Source organism: Callospermophilus lateralis, chromosome 12 (assembly GCF_048772815.1).
Source record: "Callospermophilus lateralis isolate mCalLat2 chromosome 12, mCalLat2.hap1, whole genome shotgun sequence".
Lineage (NCBI taxonomy): Eukaryota > Metazoa > Chordata > Mammalia > Rodentia > Sciuridae > Callospermophilus > Callospermophilus lateralis.
In genome coordinates, this window is record NC_135316.1 from 2,540,659 (window position 1) to 2,562,177 (window position 21,519).

Here is a 21,519-nt window from a genome sequence, read left to right on the forward strand (position 1 = left end):
TATTTCTACAGTAACTGACACAGTTTAACATCAATGCAAGTAGATTCCTATGGGACATGATGTGTATTTTGATGTTCATTTTCATCCACAAGTAAACTAATTTATCATCATTTTTTTTCAATTTCAATCACTTCCTACTCCAGAAATCATGAATTCCTCAGTGTTCCTTGACTGGTCTTTTCATGAGACTTCTTTCCAAATACATTATTTTCGATTTCCATAATGACTTTTGAAGCAAAACTCACACAAACTTTATGATAAACCATACCCTAATATTAACATTAGGTGTATAACTGGTTGGAATGAATTATTGTATATCAATATAAGCTTTCTTATATATTTTCAGACAGGTTAAACTTCCACAAACATGGAGCTCTGGTTCCCTAAATCCTTCTTGAGAAACTGACTCTGAGTTTGGGCACTTGAAATATATGTTGTTGACGGGAGATTTAGTTTCCTTTGTAGTGAGACCACCAAAGCTGGGTCTGCATCTTTGTGACCTGGAGGACATGGTTTCTTCTTTTACACTGAATATGAGGCAGCAGTGCTGAATTCTCTTTTGTAGGTAAACTGTGGCCACGGGGGGCTATGTGTATCCACATGTGGACTGTAAGGCCATTTGGTCATCCTCCACTTTTCGTGGTGTTTCTTGCTGCTGCACTGTTATTTTGGTATTTGCTTCAGGATGTACAAATAATTCAACTGTTACCCGGTGCGTGAGTGAGTGAGTTCTGTCACTTTTGGTAGCTCAAGGTCTGCAAGAGAATGCACCAACCAGGCTTATATCCCACATGGCTTGCCCCCTTGACCACAGCAACCTGATTCTAAACATTGCCCTGAATCCTCTCCATATAACAAGATGCCTTTACATACAAGGGTCTGCTGGCTGCACCGTGTCAGTCACAAGCCATTTGGAAGCCAATGGGAGATCCACATGGCCCCACCACAGATGTTTTATCACACACCTGCCCACCACTGCTCTAGGCCCACTCCTCAGCAGGCTCCAACTTCCTGGCATCTCTGTTCTGAACCATTTTTATAAAAACCAGTCAATCAAAGCACTGTCTTGTAATCTCATGATCAGCCACAGGATATCCAAAGATTCTCCAGTGCCACCTGGTCATGGGAAGTTTAAAAAATTTTTGGCATTTATCTAGCCATTGTTCAAGGTTGAAGTTGGAGGCACTGTGTGTTTCAATTCATTCTGGAACTATTTAATGGTTAGGAAGCTCATTTCAATGAAATCTCTGAAGAAGTCTCACAGGCAAGGCTTTCCAAATAGTGGCCAAATGATCACATAAATCCAGGCCCATTAGGATCTACATTGTGACATCCATGTGTGTATTGACTCCCATCTATGGCTGCCAAGTCTTTCAGAATAAAATCATGTGGTGACCTGGCTGAGATTCCCATTGCTCTGTGAACAGCCACCCTGGGCCTAGATCTCATTTTCCAAGGGTGACTCTCATGCAAATCCTCCTAAAATCCCAACACAATTCATGGCAATACTTATCTGAGGTCAGTTCCACAACTTAGTCTCTTAGGGGAATCACAACAGAGTTCAAGCCCAGGTGGACACAGTCATCCCTTCCAACGGCCACACATGACCCCAATTAAAACCAAAACACTCCCTAATGGCCCTCATCTTCTTCCATATGGACAATCATCATAACCTCTGGCTGGAGGTTTCCATGAGGGGCATAGCACAAGCAGTGTCCAAAATAACCTCCCTTGCCCCTCACTTGCCTAAAATCTGGGTGGCCTGGACACTTGTCCAGGGTACCAGGAGTGATCAAATAGGCCTGCTGTTAATATTGCTTTGCTCTTCCAATTTGAGGCCTACTGACTGTCAGGTATAGATTCTTTATGTGATTTGTATTCTGGAGAAAACCCAAGCACCTATGGGCTAGCCTCTGCTGGGCTTTGAAGAACTCATTTGATCCAAAGTTTCCTATTCTCACTTAATGGAGGTAAGGAACCTTACAGCGGAAGGCGAGAGACATCTTCCATAATGACTGCTCTTTTGGCCAATTTAGTTTTGGATGAAAACATGGGATCTTTCTTTACATTAATCATGTGCTGAGAATCTAAGCCAAAGCCTCACACAGGACCTAGAGACTGATTCAGACATATCCCTTTCCAAAGAAATTAAGCAAAGAGCCACAGGTGATGCCCATTGATTTCCATTTGAAAACTGTTTTCTTTAGGCTTCCCAAAGGGGTGGCCAGAGGCAAAGACCTTCCTGACATTGAGGGCAACAGAACAATAGGTAACCAAATGGCCCAAAGCAGTATTTCTCCACTGAGACTTTCCTGATCACACTGATATCTGAGTTTTCTGAGATGCTCGCCATTCCCTTCAGCTATCCAGTACATGGCCATGTCACAGAGCTTGGTGGTGGTACACATCTTGGACACAAAACCATGAGCCTATTCTGGAAAGTGGCCAGAATTCAGAAAGAAAACAGGAATTTAGGAAGATATCAGGGGTTGCCCATCGATAATGCAAGCCACAGTCCATTCATAAATTGGGAAGTATGAATCCTGGGAAGTTTTCTACTAGACAGGACACATCCATTGAAGCATTCTCTTTTCTAATGTCTACAACCACGGACACAGTGGGATACAAAGACCTAGAAACACTCGCCTTTTCAAACGACTTACTAGAATCAATTCACTCCAAACCAAACAAACTGCCTTTCTTACCTATTCTCAGAACATGAGACAAAACCACAAACCCACACCCACACCCACAAATGCACCTCCTTCCCCCAAGTAGGTCTGTGACTATCCGGAGTGTCCCCTGACTGGTGAGCCATACTATTTTCCCATGAAATGGCCTGTTCTGTCTCAGATATCTTCTCCTTGTCCAACTCTGTGAAGTTGACAGGAGCCAGTGGTGAGCCACAACCTGGTTTCTCAGGAAAGGCCCCTCTTCAGAGCTTTACTGGCATTTGGCCATCCTCACATCAGTAGGTCCCAAGAAAGACTGACTCTGTCCTTGGTAAATCCAAACAAGTGAGATCACTGGGACTGGGACTGGGACTGGGACTGGCTCTGGGTGCCTGGCTTCCTGGATCACATGTTCAGAGATTTCGAACACCAAGGAAGTGACGTGAGGTCACTTCCTTGGGGAACTGAATGAGGTCACTTCCTTGGCAACCACATTGTCCTAATAGTTGCTTCCAAAGGCCCCATGAGATGGAGGCTGCCCATACTTCCTGTGACACTTTCACAAGTTAGAATGGTATATCATCCATAGGCACTCCGGAACAGCTCTCCACACTGGCCTGCTTTGGTCCATCTTCTCTACATTAAGAAGAGAAAGGCTGATTCAGACACAACCCTTCATTCTGACCAGGTTGTTTGCCATGGTAGATGACTCTTACTCTCTCAGGTCCTTCATAGCTGCCAACATCTTCTATAGCGATCATTTCTGCATGGACGTTTGAGGTTCTCAGCAGGTGGGAGATCCCCTAAATTCCTGTATTGTAAGACCACCTCTTTCCCTGCTCTTCTGTAAAGTTAGATTGAGGGAACAGTGTATGGTTATGGTTAATAACATGTTCGATTTGGGTTAGGAATAATTCTGCTGTATGAATAATGTTACTGGGAACCTGCTATATTTATAAGAGTATAGAGGTGAAATATAAGTATGAAAACAGAAATCTAGGAATGATTGGAAACACAGAAGGTCATTGGGCACTTGATTGGTGTACATAGCTTTGAATTACATTCTGCACAGATGTTTCAGATAAATAGATAATCAATGGCTTAGGACCTTGTACATTGGATCATTGAATGTAGAAGAGAACATCCACTCAAACTGGGATAGTTGGTAGGATTAAGAAGATAGTTGGTAGGTTTCAAAAGAAGACTGAGTAAAGCATTTGGACCAAAAGTTCTTTAGCAATGGGGATTCAGTGAGAGAGTGAGTGTCAATGTCAGCACATGTGAAGAGTCATTCACAATGATGAACTGGAGAAAAGGTGTAGGAAAGCATTTATCAATAGAGACATTAAGAAATCAGGCAAAGTACAAAGTGTGTGATATGAAAAGACATTTTCAACTGGGATGAGGTTGAATATATAATGTTAGGAAGAAACAAATATGTAGTCACCAATAGCAATGATATTTGAGAGCGTTAGGGAACAAGGACATGGATGATGTTAGTAATACATGGTCACATTCAACTTAGGCTTTGGTACAATCATAAGTGTGACCCTTGTATTTTGTGTCTGGAATATTACTAAAATAAATATATATGTATATCAGGTGAGTAGAAAATTCATCATGAAATATATATCATCCACAGATTCAAAAATATTCATTTTACTTAACATGGATATATAGGTGAAATATAAGTATGAAAACAGAAATCTAAGAAAGATTTGAAGCTCAGAAGTGCATTGGGCAATTGATTGGGATACATAGCTTTGAATTACGTTCTGCATAATGTCTCAGATAAATCTATAAACAATGGCATAGGACCTTGTACCTTGGATGATTGAATGTAGAAGAGAACATCCACTCGAAAAGGGATAGTCGATAGGATCAGGAAGATAGTCAGTATGCTTTGGAATAAGAGTGAGTATAGGATTTGGACCAAAGTTCATTAGCAATAGGGTTTTGATTAGACTGAATGTCAATGTCAGCACATTTGAAGCGTCAGTCACAATGTTGAACTGGGGAAAATATGTAGGAAAGCAGATATCAATAGAGACATTAGGAAATCAGGAAAAGTATAAAGTGAGTAAAAAAAAATAAACATTTTCAACAGTTTTGAGGTTGAATATATAATCTTAGGAAAAAAAATATGTAGTCACCAATAGGATTGACATTTGAGAGCATTAGGCAACCTGGACATGGATGTATTTAGTAATCCACGTTCAGTTCCCATTTAGGCTTTGGTACAATCATACGTGTGACTTTTGCATTTTGTGTCCTGAATATTACTGTGATAACATGCATATATAGAATCAGTTGACATGAGTATTTCTTTCATTATTTCTGGGAGCAATATTTCCAAGACGTATAAATTAGTATTGGGGGTACAAAGAGGTGGACCCTGTGTCTATCAATATAGAGAATGCTTGAATAGACCATACTGTGATTAAATAATATACTTGGTTCCACTTTAAATAATGGATTGAATGGATACCTTTAACTAAGTAAGAAAACTTATATTGATATACAATCATTCTTTCCCACCAGTTATACATCTAATTGTAATATTAGGGTTATGGTTTATCATGACAGGTGTGTGAGTTTTGCTTCAAAAGTGATAATGGAAATCGAAAATAATGTGTGTGGAAAAAAGTCTCATAAAAAGAGCAGTCAAGAAACATGGAGGAATACATGAGTTCTGAATCAGGAAGTGATTGAAAGTAAAACAAATGCGTATAAATTTGCTAAATTGTGGATGAAATATACATCCTATGATGTGCATAAACTGGAGAAATAGTAATGTACCAGTGTTGAATAAAAATGAACGACTAAATGTACATTATAGCCCATAGGAATCTTCTTGCATTGATGTTAAACGGGGTCAGTTACTGTAGAAATATTAGAATTTTTTTTGGTGTGATAATTCAATTTATTTTAGCACTAGCATGCCACAGAATGTAGAGGAAAGAGCAATGGATTTTTAGTTATAGCATTAATAATCTAACATTAAATGACTATTTTGGGAAGTGTAGAAATTACATAAGGCTATATAACATATGTTTTTTAACATTCATACAAACTTGGAATTTTGGTAATATTTCTAGTTTTTTATTTTTTAATTTTTCAGTTTGTGATAGACCTTCATTTTATATATTTGTATCTGGTGCTGAGAATATAACCCAGTGCCTCACAAATGCTAGACAAGCATGTTACCACTGAGCCACAAACGCAGCCCCTCCACTTTCATCTTATCATCAAGCACTCCTCTCCCTTTTCTTTTCTCACTTTCTTCCTCATTTTCACCCTTCTTTCTCGTCCTTTTTCATTATCCCTCCATATGTATTTTTCTCTCATGTCATTACAAACCGTAGTATTCTATGAAATTTACATTTAAGACTGTTTTTTATAGTCATTCTTTTTTCTTGAGAAAATTTAAAAATTATAATCAACTGATAGATATATTAAAATACATTTATTATACATATGTATCTATATTCATGCATATGTATTACATATGATATATATATATATATATATATATTTAAAAGTACTTTGATTAGCCTGTTGGAAATAATATAGACCAAGTCTTTCTTAACTCTCAAGTCTTCCAGAATTAACATCTTACAGTGAAAATCAAATAAACATATTTAAGTAAACAGATATCATTCTTATTTATCAATACTGTGTCCAGAATATTACTGTGATAAAATGTATATGTACATCAGGTGACATGAGTATTTCTTCCACCATTTTGGGGAGCAAAATTTTGAAAACTTATAAATTAATACTGGGGATACAAATTGTTGTAACCTGTGTTGATGAATATAGAGATGATGCATGAATAGACAATATTGTGAATAAATTATATAACTATTTCCAACTTTAAATAATGGATTGAATTGATATCTGAAAATATATAGCAAATCTTATATTGATATACATACATTCATTTCAACCAGTTATATATCTAATGGTAATATTAGGGTTACGGTTTATCATGAAGAGTGTGAGTTTTGCTTCAAAAATGATTATGGAATCGAAAATAATGCATTTAGAAAGAAGTCTAGTGAATTGACCATAAAGAAACATGGAGGAATATATGTGTTCTCCAGGAGAAAGTGATTGAAATTGAACCAAATATCTATAAATTTGTGTACTTGTGGATGTAAGATATATCCTATGATTTCCATAAACTGAAGAAATAGTAATGTGCCAGAGTTGAATCAAAATGAACTACAAAATACACATCATGTCCCATAGGAATCTACTTGCATTGATGTTAAACTGGGTCAGTTACTGTAGAAATATTAGGATTTGTAAGCACCATTCACTGAAGTTAGTTTTCAGTACTAGGAAAGAAATATGTATTTCAGGTGGTTGAATATTTCTGAGAATAATCTTGTGAAAAGTTGATTATAAATCCACATACATGAACATGAATGAATTTAGGGAGTGTTTAATAATACACATATATTTCATATTTTGAAAAATCTAGAGGGAATATATATATATATATATATATATATATATATATATATATATATATATATCATGGAGAAATATTACAATGAAAATTTGACAAGATTTATAACACATACCTTGGATAAAGCAGAAGGCAAATCGAAGTATACACCATTCCTCCTATGGAAGGACTGTATTTGTATTCGATTAGGTTTATTTTTATCCATCATATTAGTGTCAGGGATCATATTAGTGTCAGGGATTAGTATTTCTAATGGAAAATAGGAAAATAAATCTAATGTGTATGCAAGTATGTGCTACACAAAAATATTGCCACTCTCATCCAGAACAATTCCTTGACATTAACTTCGCTCCAAGTAAGACTCAATTAGTGGTGAGGAGTTCGAAAACCTGTGATTACTTATGTGGAACTGAAAATGCTCAGGAGTTTACAACATTGGATGTGTTAGAACAGTTTCCAAAAGTAAGGGAGAGGTTAAAAACTCCACAAACATGGAGCTCTGCTGGCCTAAAGACTTCTTAGAAACTGCCTCTGAGGTTGGGCACATGAAATATATGTAGTTGTCAGAAGATTTAGCTTCCATTGTAGTGACACCATCAAATCTGGGTCTGCATCTATGTGACCTGAAGGAAATGGTTTCTTATTTTCTAATGAACATGAGGTAGCAGTTCTGAATTCTCTCTTTGTAGGTAAACTGTGGTCACTGGGAGTTAAGTGTCTCCCCGTGTGGTCTGTGAAACAATTTGGTCATCATCCTCCATTTTCGTGGTGTTTCATACTGCTGCACTGGGAGTTTGGTATTGGCTTAATGAAATACAACTAGTTCAACTAGGACACAGTGCTGGAGGGAGTTCTGTCACGTGTGGTTGGTCAGGGTCTCCAGGAGAATGTTCGAAAAAGGGGTCTATCCCACATAGCTTTCCCCCTTGACTATAGCAACCGGATTCTGAACATTTCCCTCAAACCTTTCAATATAACAAGATGCCTATACATATAAGGGTCTGTGGCCTGCACCATGTCAGTCACAAGTCTTTGGAAGCCAATGGCAGATCCACGTGATACCACCACAGATATTTATTCACAAACCTATAGTCCACTGCTCTACACCCACTACTCAGGAGGCTCCAACTCACTGGCATCTCTGTTCTACAACATTTTCATGAAACCCAGTCAAACAAGGCACTGTCTGGTACACTCATGATCAGCAACAGAGCATCCAAAAGTTCTCCAGGGCCACCTGGTCATGGGAATTTCAAAAAATTCATGGAATTTATCTAGCCATTTGTCAAAGATGAAGTTGGAGGCACTTCATTCAGGAACCATTAAATGGTGAGGAAGCTGTTTTCAATGAAAGCTCTGGAAAACTCTCAAAGGCAAGGGTTCCCAAATAGTGTCCAAAAGGTCACATGAAGCCAGACCAATTGAGGTCTTGAATGTGAGGTTCATGTGTGTTTTGAGTCTCAACTATGGCTGCCAAGTCTTTCAGAAAAAAATCATGTGATATCCTGGCTGAGATTCTCAGTGCTCTGTGGAAAGCCATCTTGGGCCTAGATCTCAGTTTCCAAGGGCGACTCTCATGCGTGGCCTCCTATCATCCCAACACAATTCATGGCAATACTTTTCTGAGGTCAGTTCCAGAACTCAGTCTCTAAGAGGAATCACAGCAGAGTTCAAGCCCAGGAGGACCCAGTCATCACTTCCAACCACCACACAACTGACCACAATTAAAACCAAAAGACTCCTACATGGCACTCATCTTCTTCCATAAAGACACTCATCATAACATCTGGCTAAAGGTTTCCATGAGGGGCACAGCCCAAAACAGTGTCCAAAATAAGCTCCCTTGCACCTCATTTGCCTAATGTCAGGGTGGCTTTGAAACCCTTGTTGTGAACCAGGAGTGATCTGTAAGTGTAAAAGAAATTGAAATTAATGTGTAAAATATAAAGTTTAAAAGACTGGGTGTTGTAAAGTTTCTAAGCTGCAAGGCCTGAGTTAAAATGTAAAGGGCCAGGTATTGTTAAGTTCCTATGCTACACACAAAACCTGAAATTCCTGTAGCTTGTAGGCCAATTCCCGGACTGCCAGGAAAATTTTCCCCTGACTGCCTGATTGTTAAATAACCTAGGACCCTTTGTGGCCTGGCACATAGGCATCGCAGGGCCTAAACCAATCAGTTTTAATGTGTACCCCACTTTAGAACTGACCTATCACTCTTGCCTGACCTGTTCCCGCCAATGAATGAGCTAATCATGTTTAGGAATTTTTGTTTGATTTTCCCGTGGTTTATGATGATTTGATAAACGAGACTGTGATGTATGTAAAGTCCCACCCTCCCCAAAAAGTGTACTTAAGCACTGCTCAACCCCTGCTTGTGCCTCTGGGCTGCTCTCCCTTCATGAATGAGCAAGAAGCCCCAGCATGCTTGATTGGAACTCAATAAAAGCCTTTTGCTGTTGCATGATCCACGGTCTCTTGGTGGTCTCTTCCTCCGACATTCGCTGGACCCTTAATTTTGGTGAGTTGCCTGGGAATCGTGCAGCACCGAACAAGGAGACCCCAACGGACCCCTCTGGGGGTAAGTAAGGCGCCTCTTTCCATTTTTCCTTGTGGTCGCTCAGAGCTTTTTGTTCAGGTTTGGTTTTTCGGTTTTCGGTTTGGGTTGGCAGAGTGGCTGCCAGCAGAGCGTGTAAGTTCCCCCTGGCAGTGGTGGACAAACGTGTCCTAAAGCCACAGGCCACGTTCTTGCAAGGGACACCTTGAAGGAATCGGGGAAAGACGGATGTGATCTCCTTAGGTGAGTAGATACGGAAGTGCCCTCATTAGGTTAGGAGGGACAGATGAGCCCTCATTAAGTGACTCTGTTGCCAACCCATCAGGACTTGCTGGCTACTTTTTTCTCTCAGGTTGAATTCACTGTCTGTCTTTTTGGTCAAACCCATCAGGTTTTGCCAGTTACTAGGTTCTAATCTTTACGTCTGAACTCGTGTTAAACGTTAACTGTGTGTCCGTGTTTGTGTCACGTTTGTGTTGTCCTTGTCTCTGTTTGAGTAACTCTCATTATGGGACAAAGCCATTCCATGCCTCTGTCCCTGAAGCCTTTCCTGGTCCCTGCCTCCACTCTGACCCCTTTGCCCACAATCCTATCACTCAAACCTTCTGCTCCTCCCCCTCTTCCCTCCATTCTCCCTGAGTCACAAGATTGTAGATCTTGGGGTTGTGAACAAACGGGAGTTGCATGATGGTCTTTGTGTGTCTTTTTGTCTGTGTTTCTGTTAAAAGTGATGGCATTGTTTGGACTGATGCAGAGTCTCAAGTTCCAACCTGCCTTAGATGTGTGGAAGTAACTTTAGCTAAATTTTAACCTAATTCTTCTCCTGTGAGGGACCAAAAGTCAATGGAACCGCCAGCTTTTCTGTTCTCACCTTTTACACCTCTCTTAGCTGTGTTTTAAAGAACTTTGATAAACTTTACTCCCCTTTGTTAAGCGAGGTTAGGGAAGCAGTGTTTTCTTTTCTTCCCGTAGTAGGCTTGAGCACGCTCACTGCAGAGGGAATTTCCTGGGGTCTAAAAACTTTGTTATCTCCCTTAAACTTTTCTCAAAACCCTGTACTCATTAATTGGCTTTGGGGATGGGAACCAAACCTTCAGTCATAAATTTTGACACCCCAGACGGGACTTTAAAGGAGTCCCCACTCTGCCCTCTTGGGGAAGCCTAGCAGTCAAAACAACTGCAAGCAGAGGATAAACTTTTTGGGAGCTGACTACTGAAAAGTTGGGAGATATAGAAAATGCTTGTTGCCTAGGGTCAAACCAAACCAGAGGAACTAATCCTGTAAGTAAAAGGTGAGGCTAAGGGACTCCCAGCAGATGCCAGAGTCATTTTGCTGTGGGGAACTCCCTTATTCCTTACCTGCACTTTAAGGATTACTCCACCTCTTTTTATTTAACCAAAGGGACAATGAATGCAGTAATATGTTGATATTATATATTGTTTCTTGGGAATGATCTTGGCTGAATGTGTATCTAAGAATATTTTTTTTATTGTAACAATCTGGTATCTAAATGGGTTTCTAAAGCATTGCACTAACTTATAGTTAAAAGTTGGGTTTAAACATTTGTTTAGTTTGATTTCAGATAGTTCATGCTAGAAAACTAAAAATACTTATGATAAAAAATTTAAAGAGTTTTAATTTTGAACTAGGTAGCCAGAGAAAATTTTGCTAGATATTCCAGTGCATTATCTTGAGCAAAGACAATAAATTATGATATGGTATCTGTTCCCGTCAGTGTGGAAGATTTTTTTAAAAAGGTGCTAAATTAAAACGTTGGTCTGGCTTAGTGAAATGACATTAATTAGCAATAGTCTTGGAAATTTTTGAAGCTTAATTTCGAATACACATGGTAGTCTGTGGTTGTTTTTAAAATTTTTTCAGCCAATTTAATGTAACTTAATACTACTTTAGAAACTTCAGAACAAAGAAAGTGGCTTGATGATACTATAGAATCTTCTCCTGATGGTGGATTTTATATTATCAAAAAATGATCCTATTTTCAGTTTTGTGTGAGCAAGATTTTCTAGTGTAGAAAAATCTAAAGATATAAAATTTTGAGAATTACATCTTAAACTTGCATCATAATTTTCAAAATTCAAACCTGGAAATTATGACTTATAGCTAAAATGCCTTAGGCATGAGTTTTCTGCTCAGAATTCCAGTCTTCCTTTTTTCCAGACCTCAGCCAGGACTTAAGATAATATGCAAATAAAGGAAGCCTGCAGCACTCAGCAGGAGACAAATAATAAGGAGTAAAAATGTCTTTTTACCTGAACTCAAACTAGACCCAACCACAAAGTACATTATATGGTATTTACTAATTACTGGCCAGTCATCTTTTTTAGGACTCTTGCTTTTTCTTAGATTCTGTATTTTTTTTTTTTTGAGCTCATGATCTTGATCTTGCTGATGGGTTAATGTTTTCTGATCAGTTCTATTTTTGCACAACTGTGGAGTTTTTAAACATTGCAATGGAGATTTTACCTGAAAAAGCTACAAGGCCTTCACTATTGTGTTATGTGTTACACTTGTGTTACATGTTGTATGTCGGTATGTCTCTACATATGTATGCCCATATTTCATGCAGTGACATGACAACTGACAGATGAGGAGCGCTTATGAAAAATTTAAAAATGGATCCAAATATCTTTGATTCACGTGGTTCAAATGGTTCAATTCAAATTGGGTAAACAGATAAAATTAAAAATGTGTTTAAAATTAGACCTATAAGTTTTCTTGGTGTTCAAAAAAACCCTATTAAAATGTTGATGTCTATAACATAATCTGCATGAATTCAAAAATTTACAAGTATTGTTTCAAAATGTGAACAGAAAGAGGTTCACAGATGGAAAAGAGAAACTAAAAGGTTCTAGATATAGATTTAATAGAGGGAAAATGTGTTTGTGGATGAGAGAGTCTATATGATTAAATAATTAAAATGGTTTAAGTAAATAATAAAAAAAGGTTTGTGTAAGTTGGTTATATGTGTAAGTTTGTGCAAGTATTCTTAAAAAATTAAACAGCTGGTTAAACAAGTACTGTTTTTTTATAAAATTGTGCATTGTTATTTCTTTAAAAAGCTATACTTGGTTAATACAAAAACATCAATGTAATTGTGGTGTTAATGTGTTCATATCTTCCAGGTATACAAGTCTGTAAGGTAAAAGCTTCAAGAGAGCATTGTATCAAGCTGGTGTACTAAGGTTGTATGGTAATTCTAGGCTTAAAAGAAAAACATTTTGGAGATTTATGTACATCATTTGTGTTCTATAATTGGACTTGTTATCAATAAGATATGTACAGTTCCATGTTACTTTTTACACTGAGATACAATATAATGTATTTTTAGGTTAATGAAAGCCAAATCTGTGAAGGTTTTATTGTAAAACACAAAGGTAATGCCCATTCATTTACATGTGAAAACTGTTTTCTTCAGTCTTCACAAAGGAGTAGCCTGAGGAAAAGACGTTCTTGATATTCAGGCCAACATTACAATAGGTAATCAAAAGGCCCAAAGCAGGGTTTCTCCACTGAGACTTTACTGGTCACACTGATATCAGAGTTTTCTGAGATGCTTGCCATTCCCTTCAGCTATCCAGTACATGGCCATGTCACAGAGCTTGGAAGTGGAACATATCTTGTACACAAAACCATGAGCCTATTCTGGAGAGTGGCCAGAAATCAGGAAGAATACAGGAACGTAAGAAAATAGTAGGTGTTGCCCATTTTTAAGGCAAGCCACAGTCTATTTATAAATTGGGCAGGATGAATGCTTGGAAGTTTTCTCCTTGACAGGCCATACCCATTGAGGCATTCTCTTTTCTAATGTCTACAACCATGGACACAGTGTGATACACAGACATAGAAACACTCGCCTTGTCAAAGGACTAACTAGAAACAGTCCACTCCAAACCAAACAAAACCCCTTTCCTAACTATTCTCAGAACATGAGAAAAAACCACAAACCCACTCAAACACCCACAAAGGCACCTCCTTCCCGCAAGTAGGTCTGGAACTATCCAGAGTGTCCTCTGACTGGAGGGCCATACTATGTTCCCAAGAAATGGCCTGTTCTGTCTCAGATCTGGTCTCCTTGGTCAACTCAGTGAAGTTGTCAGGAGCCAGCAGTGCGCCTCTACCTTCTTTCTCTGGAAGGGCCCCTCTTCAGAACTTCCCTGGCATTTGGCCAATCTCACATCACTAGGTACCACAAAAGACTGACTCTGTTCTTGGTAAATCCAAACAAGTGAGACCACTGTGACTGGGGCTTGGACTGGGTCTGGATGCCTGGCATCCTGGAACCCAAATTCGGAGAGTTCCATCAACAAGGATGTGAGGTGAGGTCACTTCCTTCTGGAACTGAATGAAGTCACTGCCTTTGCAACCACTTTGTCCTAACATTTGCTTCCTAGGGTCTTATAATATGGAGGATTCCCCTACTTCCTGTGACATTTTCACAAGTTCGAATGGTATAGAAACCATAGGCACCTGGGAACAGCTCTCCACACAGGCCTAGTTTGGTCAATCGTCCCTACATTAAGAAGAGAGAGGATGATTCAGACACATACTTTTAACCTGACTGGGTTGTTTGCCATGGAAGATGACTTTTGCTCTCTCAGGTCTTTCATAGCTGCCTACATCTTCTCCAGGGATCATATCTGCATGGACCATTGAGGTTGTCAACAGGTGGAAGATCCCCTACATCCCTGTATTGTAAGACCAACTCTGTCCCTAATCATCTGTAAAGTTGGATTGAGGGAACAGTGTATATTTAGGATTAATAACATGTTCGATTTGTGTTAGGAACCATTCTGCTGGATGAATAATGGTATTGGCAACCTGCAATATTTATAAGAATATACAGGTGAATATAATTATGAAAACAGAAATCTAGGTAAGATTTGAAGACCAGAAAGGCATTGGGCCCTTGATTGGGATACTTAGCTTTGAATTATGTTCTGCACAGATGTCTCAGATAAATCAATATACAATGGCATAGGACCTTGTATTTTGGATGATTGATTGTCGAAGAGATCATCCAGTCAAAAAGGGATAGTCAGTAGGATTAGGAAGATAGTTGGTAGGTTTAGACAAAAGACCAAATGTTCTTTAGCAATAGGGTTTCGGATAAAGAGTGAATTTTAATGTCAGCACATGTGAAGAATCAGTCACTATGATGAACTGTGGAAAATATGTAGAAAAAGAGATATCAATAGAGACATTAGGAAATCAGGCAAAATATAAAGTGAGTGATAGTATTAGACATTTTCAACATCATTGAAGTTGAATATATAATCATGGGAAGAAACAAATATGTACTCACCAATAGGATTGACATTTGAGAACATTAGGCATCCAAGACATGGATGTTTTTAGTAATCCATGTTCCCTTTCCATTTAGTCTTTGGTACAATCATAAGTGTGACCTTTGTATTTTGTGTCCAGAATATTACTGTGAAAAAATATATATGTAGATCAGTTGACATGAGTATTTCTCCCACCATTTCTGGGAGCAATATTTTGAAGATATACAAATTATTATTGGGGGTACACAGAGGTGTACCCTGTGTCTATCAATATAGAGATAATGCATAAATAGACCATACTCTGAATAAATAATATACCTGGTTCCACTTTAGTTAATGGATTGAATTGATATCTGAAAGTATACAAGAAATCTTATATTGATATACAATCATTCATTCCCACCAGTTTTACATCTAATGGTAATATTAGGGTTATGGTTTATCATGACGGGTGTGTGAGTTTTGCTTCAAAAATGATAATGGAAATCGAAAATAATGTGTTTGGAAAATAGTCTCATGAAAAGAGCAGTCAGGAATCGTTGCGGAATACATGTGTTCTGAAGCAGGAAGTGATTGAAAGTAAAACAAATGCATATAAATTTGCTAAATTGTGGATGAAATATACATCCTATGATGTGCATAAACTGGAGAAATAGTAATATACCAGTGTTGAATAAAAATGAACGTCATAATAAAATTATATCCCATAGGAATCTTCTTGCATTGATGTTAAACTGGGTCAGTTACTGTAGAAATATTAGAATTTTTTTTGGTGTTATAATACAATTTATTTTAGCACTAGCATGCCACAGAATGTCGAGAAAAGACCAATGGATTTTTAGTTATACCACTAATAATCTAACATTAAATGACTATTTTGGTGAGTCTAGAAATTACATAAGGCTATGTAACTTTTTTTTTAATTTAGCATTCATAAAAACTTGGAATTTTGGTAATATTTCTACTTTTTTAATTTTTTTTATTTTTTCAGTTGTTGATAGACCTTCATTTTATTTATTTATATGTGGTGCTGAAAATATAACCCAGTACCTCACACATGCTAGCCAAGCATGTTACCACTGAGCCACACACCCAGACCCTCCACTTTTATCTTATCATCAAACACTCCTCTCCCTCTACTTTACTCACTTTCTTCAGCATTTTCCCCATTCTCTCTCTTCCTTTTTCATTTTCCCTCCATATGTATTTTTCTCTCATGTCATTAAAAACAGTAATATGCTATGAAATCTACATTTAAGAATGTTTTTTATATTCATTCTTTTTTCTTGAGAAAATTTAAAAATTATAATCACCTGATAGATATTACAATACATTTATTATACATATGTATCTGTATTCATGCATATGTATTACATATGTTATATATATACATATATATTTAAAAGTACATTGATTAGCCTGTTAGAAATAATATAGACCAAGTCTTTCTTAATTTTTAACTCTTCCAGAATTAACAACTTACAGTGAAAATCAAATAAACATATTCAAGTAAACAGGTATCATTCTTATTTATCAATTCTTATCATTTAAGGTTTTATATCACATTAAGCTGTAATATGGCATATTAACTCTTATGAATTAGAGAAATTTTTTTTGAACAACCTATTATTTAAGGACCATATGCACTGACATTTTAAATGGCTTTCTCATGATTTCAATTTCTATCAATTGCATATTTATTGCCAAATACTTATTTTATTAATTTTCATATTTATAATTGATATAAAGTCAATTGTTTATTTCTTCTTGTAAGTAGTTACATATTCCAGCAGGGACAGTATTAATAATTCTACATCTTTTTAAGAAAAATGGTAAAAAGATATTTTCATGCAAAATTAAGAATAATTCCATGATCTAAATGTTTGATTGTTGATACATATAATAAAGAGCTTTTGATGAGTCTCTTCCCCAGTAAAACATAAAATGCAAAGTTATAGTTGGGTATGTATGTACAAATAAAGATAAGGAAAAATACACATTATCAGCTAGAAACTATTAAATAAAAGATGAAAAGAACAATCGAACACATTGTACGAACTTGTCAGATGAGGTAGTATTCTGGATGAATAGCCTAAGACTAGACATGGTCCATGACAAAATATTCACGAAAAAAATGAAATATGAAAAATATAGAAAATGATATGAATTTTTAATGAAGGTAGGTGGATTATCCTTTAACCTCAATTTATGTGCATTTTCAAAAGCCAGTTTTCTGGTAAAATAAATTTGTGATATTTACAAGTACACAAAACAAACTTTCTGCTTAGCAAAATGAATGCATTTCAATCCTTTTTTAGCTGATTTCTTCCCACTCACTTTTAAACCTTTGTTTATTTATTTTTATTGGTTGTTCAAAACATTACAAAGCTCATGATATATCATCTTTCATACATTTGACTCAACTGGGTTGTGAACTCCCAATTTTCCCCAAATACGAATTGCAGAATCACATCATTTACACATTCACATTTTTACATAATGTCATATTAGTGGCTGTTGTATTCTGCTACCTTTACTATCCCTTACTATCCCTCCTCCCCTCCCCTCCCATCTTTCCTCTCTTCCTCATCTGCTGTTCTTCACTTCTCACTCTTGTCCCCGCCTTTCCCCTCACAACATCTTATATGTAATTTTGTGTAACATGGAGGGTCTCCTACCATTTCCATATGCTTTCCCTTCTCTCTCACATTCTCCCACTCGTCTTTGTTTAATATTCATCTTTTCCTCATGCTCTTACTTCCTGTTCTATTCTTAGTTGCTCTCTTTTTATCAAAATAGACATTTGGCATTTGTTTTTTTAAGGATTGGCTTACTTCTCTTAGCATAATCTGCTGTAATGCCATCCATTTCCCTGCAAATTCTATGATTTTGTCATTTTTTAGTGCTGCATAATAATCCATCATGTATAAATGCCACATTTTTTTATCCATTCATCTATTGAATTGCATCTAGGTTGGTTCCACAGTCTAGCTATTGTGAATTGTGCCACTATGATCATTGATGTGGCAGTATCCCTATAGTACACTCTTTTAAGATCCTCAGGGAATAGTCCAAGAAGGGCGATAGCTGGTTCAAATGGTGGATCCATTCCTAGCTTTCCCAGGAATCTCCATACTGCTTTCCATGTTGGCCTCACCAATTTTCAGTCCCACCAGCAGTGTATAAGTGTCCCTTTTCCCCACATCCTCGTCAACACTTGTTGTTGTTTGACTTCATAATGGCTGCCAATCATACCGGAGTGAGATGGTATCTTAGGTTGGGTTTGATTTGCATTTCTCTGACTGCTAGATATGGTGAGCATTTTTTCTTGCACTTGTTGATTGATTGTATGTCCTCCTCTGTGAAGTGTCTTTTCAGTTCCTTGGCCCATTTGTTGTTTAGGTTATTTGTTATCTTATTGTTTAATTTTCTGAATTCTTTGTGGATATTAGGGCTCTATCTGAAGTGTGAGGGGTAAAAATTTGTTCCCAGGATGTAGGCTCTCTATTTACCTCTCTTATTGTTTCTCTTGCAGAGAAAAAAAAAACTTTTTAGTGTAAGTAAGTCTCATTTTTTTTATTCTTGTTAATAACTCTTGGGCTATGGGCGTCCTATTAAGGAATTTGGAGCCTGAACCCACAGTATGTAGATCGTAGCCAACATTTTCTTCTATGAAACGCAGTGTCTCTGATTTTATATCTAGCTCCTTGATCCATTTTGAGTTAAATTTTGTGCATGGCGAGAGAAAGGGATTCAGTTTCATTTTGTTGCATATGGATTTCCAATTTTCCGAGCACCATTTGTTGAAGATGCTATCCTTCCTCCATTGCGTGCTTTTAGCCCCTTTATTAAATATAAGAAAGTTGCAATTTTGTGGATTGGTTTCTGTGTCCTCTATTCTGTACCATTAGTCCACCTGCCTTTTTCGGTACCAGTATCACGCTGTTTTTGTTACTATTGCTTTGTAGTACAGTTTGAACTCTGGTATCGCTATACCTCCAGATTCACACTTCCTGCTTAGAGTTTCTTTTGCTATTCTTGGTCTTTTGTTTTTCCATATGAATTTCATGATTGATTTATCTATTTCTACAAGAAATGCCATTGGGATTTTGATTGGCATTGCTTTAAACCTGTAGAGAACTTTGGGTAATATCGCCATTTTGATGATGTTAGTTCTGCCTATCCATGAACAGGGTACATGTTTCCATCTTCTGAGATCTTCTTCTCTCTCTTTAGAGTTCTGTAGTTTTCATTATATAAATATTTCACCTCTTTTGTTAGGTTGATTCCCAAGTATCTTATTTTATTTGAGGATATTGTGAATAGAGTGGTTTTCCTCATTTCCATTTCAGAAGTTTTGTTGCTGTTATACAGGAATGCCTTTGATTTATGCGTGTTGATTTTATATCCTGCCACTTTGCTGAATTCATTTATTAACTCTAGCCATTTTCTTGTAGACCCTTTTGTGTCTGTTAAATATATTATCATGTCATCTGCAAATAGCAATACTTTAAATTCTTCTTTTCCAATTTTTATGCCTTTAATTTCATTTGTCTGTTTAATTGCTCTGGCTAGTATTTCAAGAACTAAATTGAATAGAAGTGGTGATGGAGGGCATCCCTGTCTTGTTTCAGATTTTAGAGGGAATGCCTTCAGTTTTTCTCCATTTAGGATGATGCTAGCCTGAGGGTTAGCATATATAGCTTTTACAATGTTGAGGTAAGTTCCTGTTATCTCTAGTTTTTATAGTGTTTTGAACATAAAGTGATGCAGAACTTTGTCAAATGCTTTTTCTGCATCTATCGAGATGATCATATGGTTCTTGTCTTTAAGTCTATTGATGTGGTGAAAGGCATTTTTTGATTTCCGTATATTGAACCATCCTTGCATCACAGGGATGAATCCTACTTGATGATGGTGCACAATTTTTTTGATATGCTTTTGTATTAGATTCACCCGGATTTTATTGAGAATTTTTGCATCCAAGTTCATTAGAAATATTGGTCTGTAGTATTCTTTCTTTAAAGTGTCTTTGTCTGGTTTCGGGATCAGGGTGATGTTGGTCTCATAGAATGAATTTGGATGAGTTCCTTCTTTTTCTATTTCTTGAAATAGCTTGAAAAATATTGGTATTAATTCTTCTTTGAAAGTTTAGTAGAAATCCGCTGTTTACCCATCTGGTCCAGGGCTTTTTTTGGTTGGTAGTTTTTGATTGCTTCTTCTATTTCTTCCTTTGTTATTGGCCTGTTTAAATTGTGTATGTCTTCCTGACTCAATCTGGGCAGATCGTATGACTTAAGAAATTTATCGATATCTTCACAATCTTCTATTTTATTGGAATATAGTGTTTCAAAATACTTTCTAATTATCTTCTGTATTTCTGTAGTGTCTGTTGTGATATTGCCTTTTTCATCCCATATGTTAGTAATTTCAATTCTCTCTCTTCTTCTCTTCATTAGCATGGCTACGGGCCTGTCGATCTTATTTATTTTTTCAAAGAACCAACTTTTCATTTTATCAATTTTTTCAATATTTTTTTTGTTTCAATTTCGTTGATTTCAGCTCTAAATTTAATTGTTTCTTGTCTTCTACTACATTTGCTGTTGTTTTGCTGTTCCTTTTCTAGGTTTTTGAGGTGTAGTTTGAGTTCATTTATTTGTTGTTTTTATTCTTTTTTTGAAGAAAGAACTCCAAATAATGAATTTCCCTCTTTAAACTGCTTTCATTGTGTCCCATAGATTCTGGTATGTTGTGTCTGTATTGTCATTTGTCTCAAAGAATTTTTTTATCTCCTTCTTTATGTCTTCTGTAACCCATTGATCATTCAGTAGCATGTTGCTCATTTTCCATGTGATGTAGAATTTTTCCTTCCTTCTTTTATCATTGATTTCCAGTTTCATTCCATTATGATCAGATATGGTGCATGGTATTATCTCCATGCCTTTATATTTACTAAGAATTGCCCTATGGCATAATATATGGTGTATCTTTGAGTAGGATCCATGTGCTGCTGAGAAGAACATGTATCCACTTGATGATGGTTGATATATTCTATATATGTTGGTTAAGTCTAGGTTATTGATTGTGCTGTTGAATTCTATAGTTTCTTTATTCAGTTTTTGTCTAGAGGATCTGTCTAATGGCGAGAGCGGTGTGTTGATGTCACCCATAATTATTGTATTGTAGTCTATTTGACTCTTGAACTTGAGGAGAGATTGTTTAATGAACGTTGCACCTCCATTGCTTGGTGCATACAAATTGATAATTGTTTTTTCTTGTTGGTGGATGATTCCTTTTAACAGAATATAGTGTCATTCTTTATCCCTTTTGATTAACTTAGGTTTGAAGTTGATTATATTCCATATGAGTATGGCAAATCCTTCTTGCTTCATAGGGCCATGTGAGTGTTGTGATTTTTCCCAACCTTTTACCTTCAGCCTGTGTATGTCTTTTCCTATCATACGAGTCTCCTGAAGGCAGAATATTATTGGATTTGTTTTTTTTTTTTT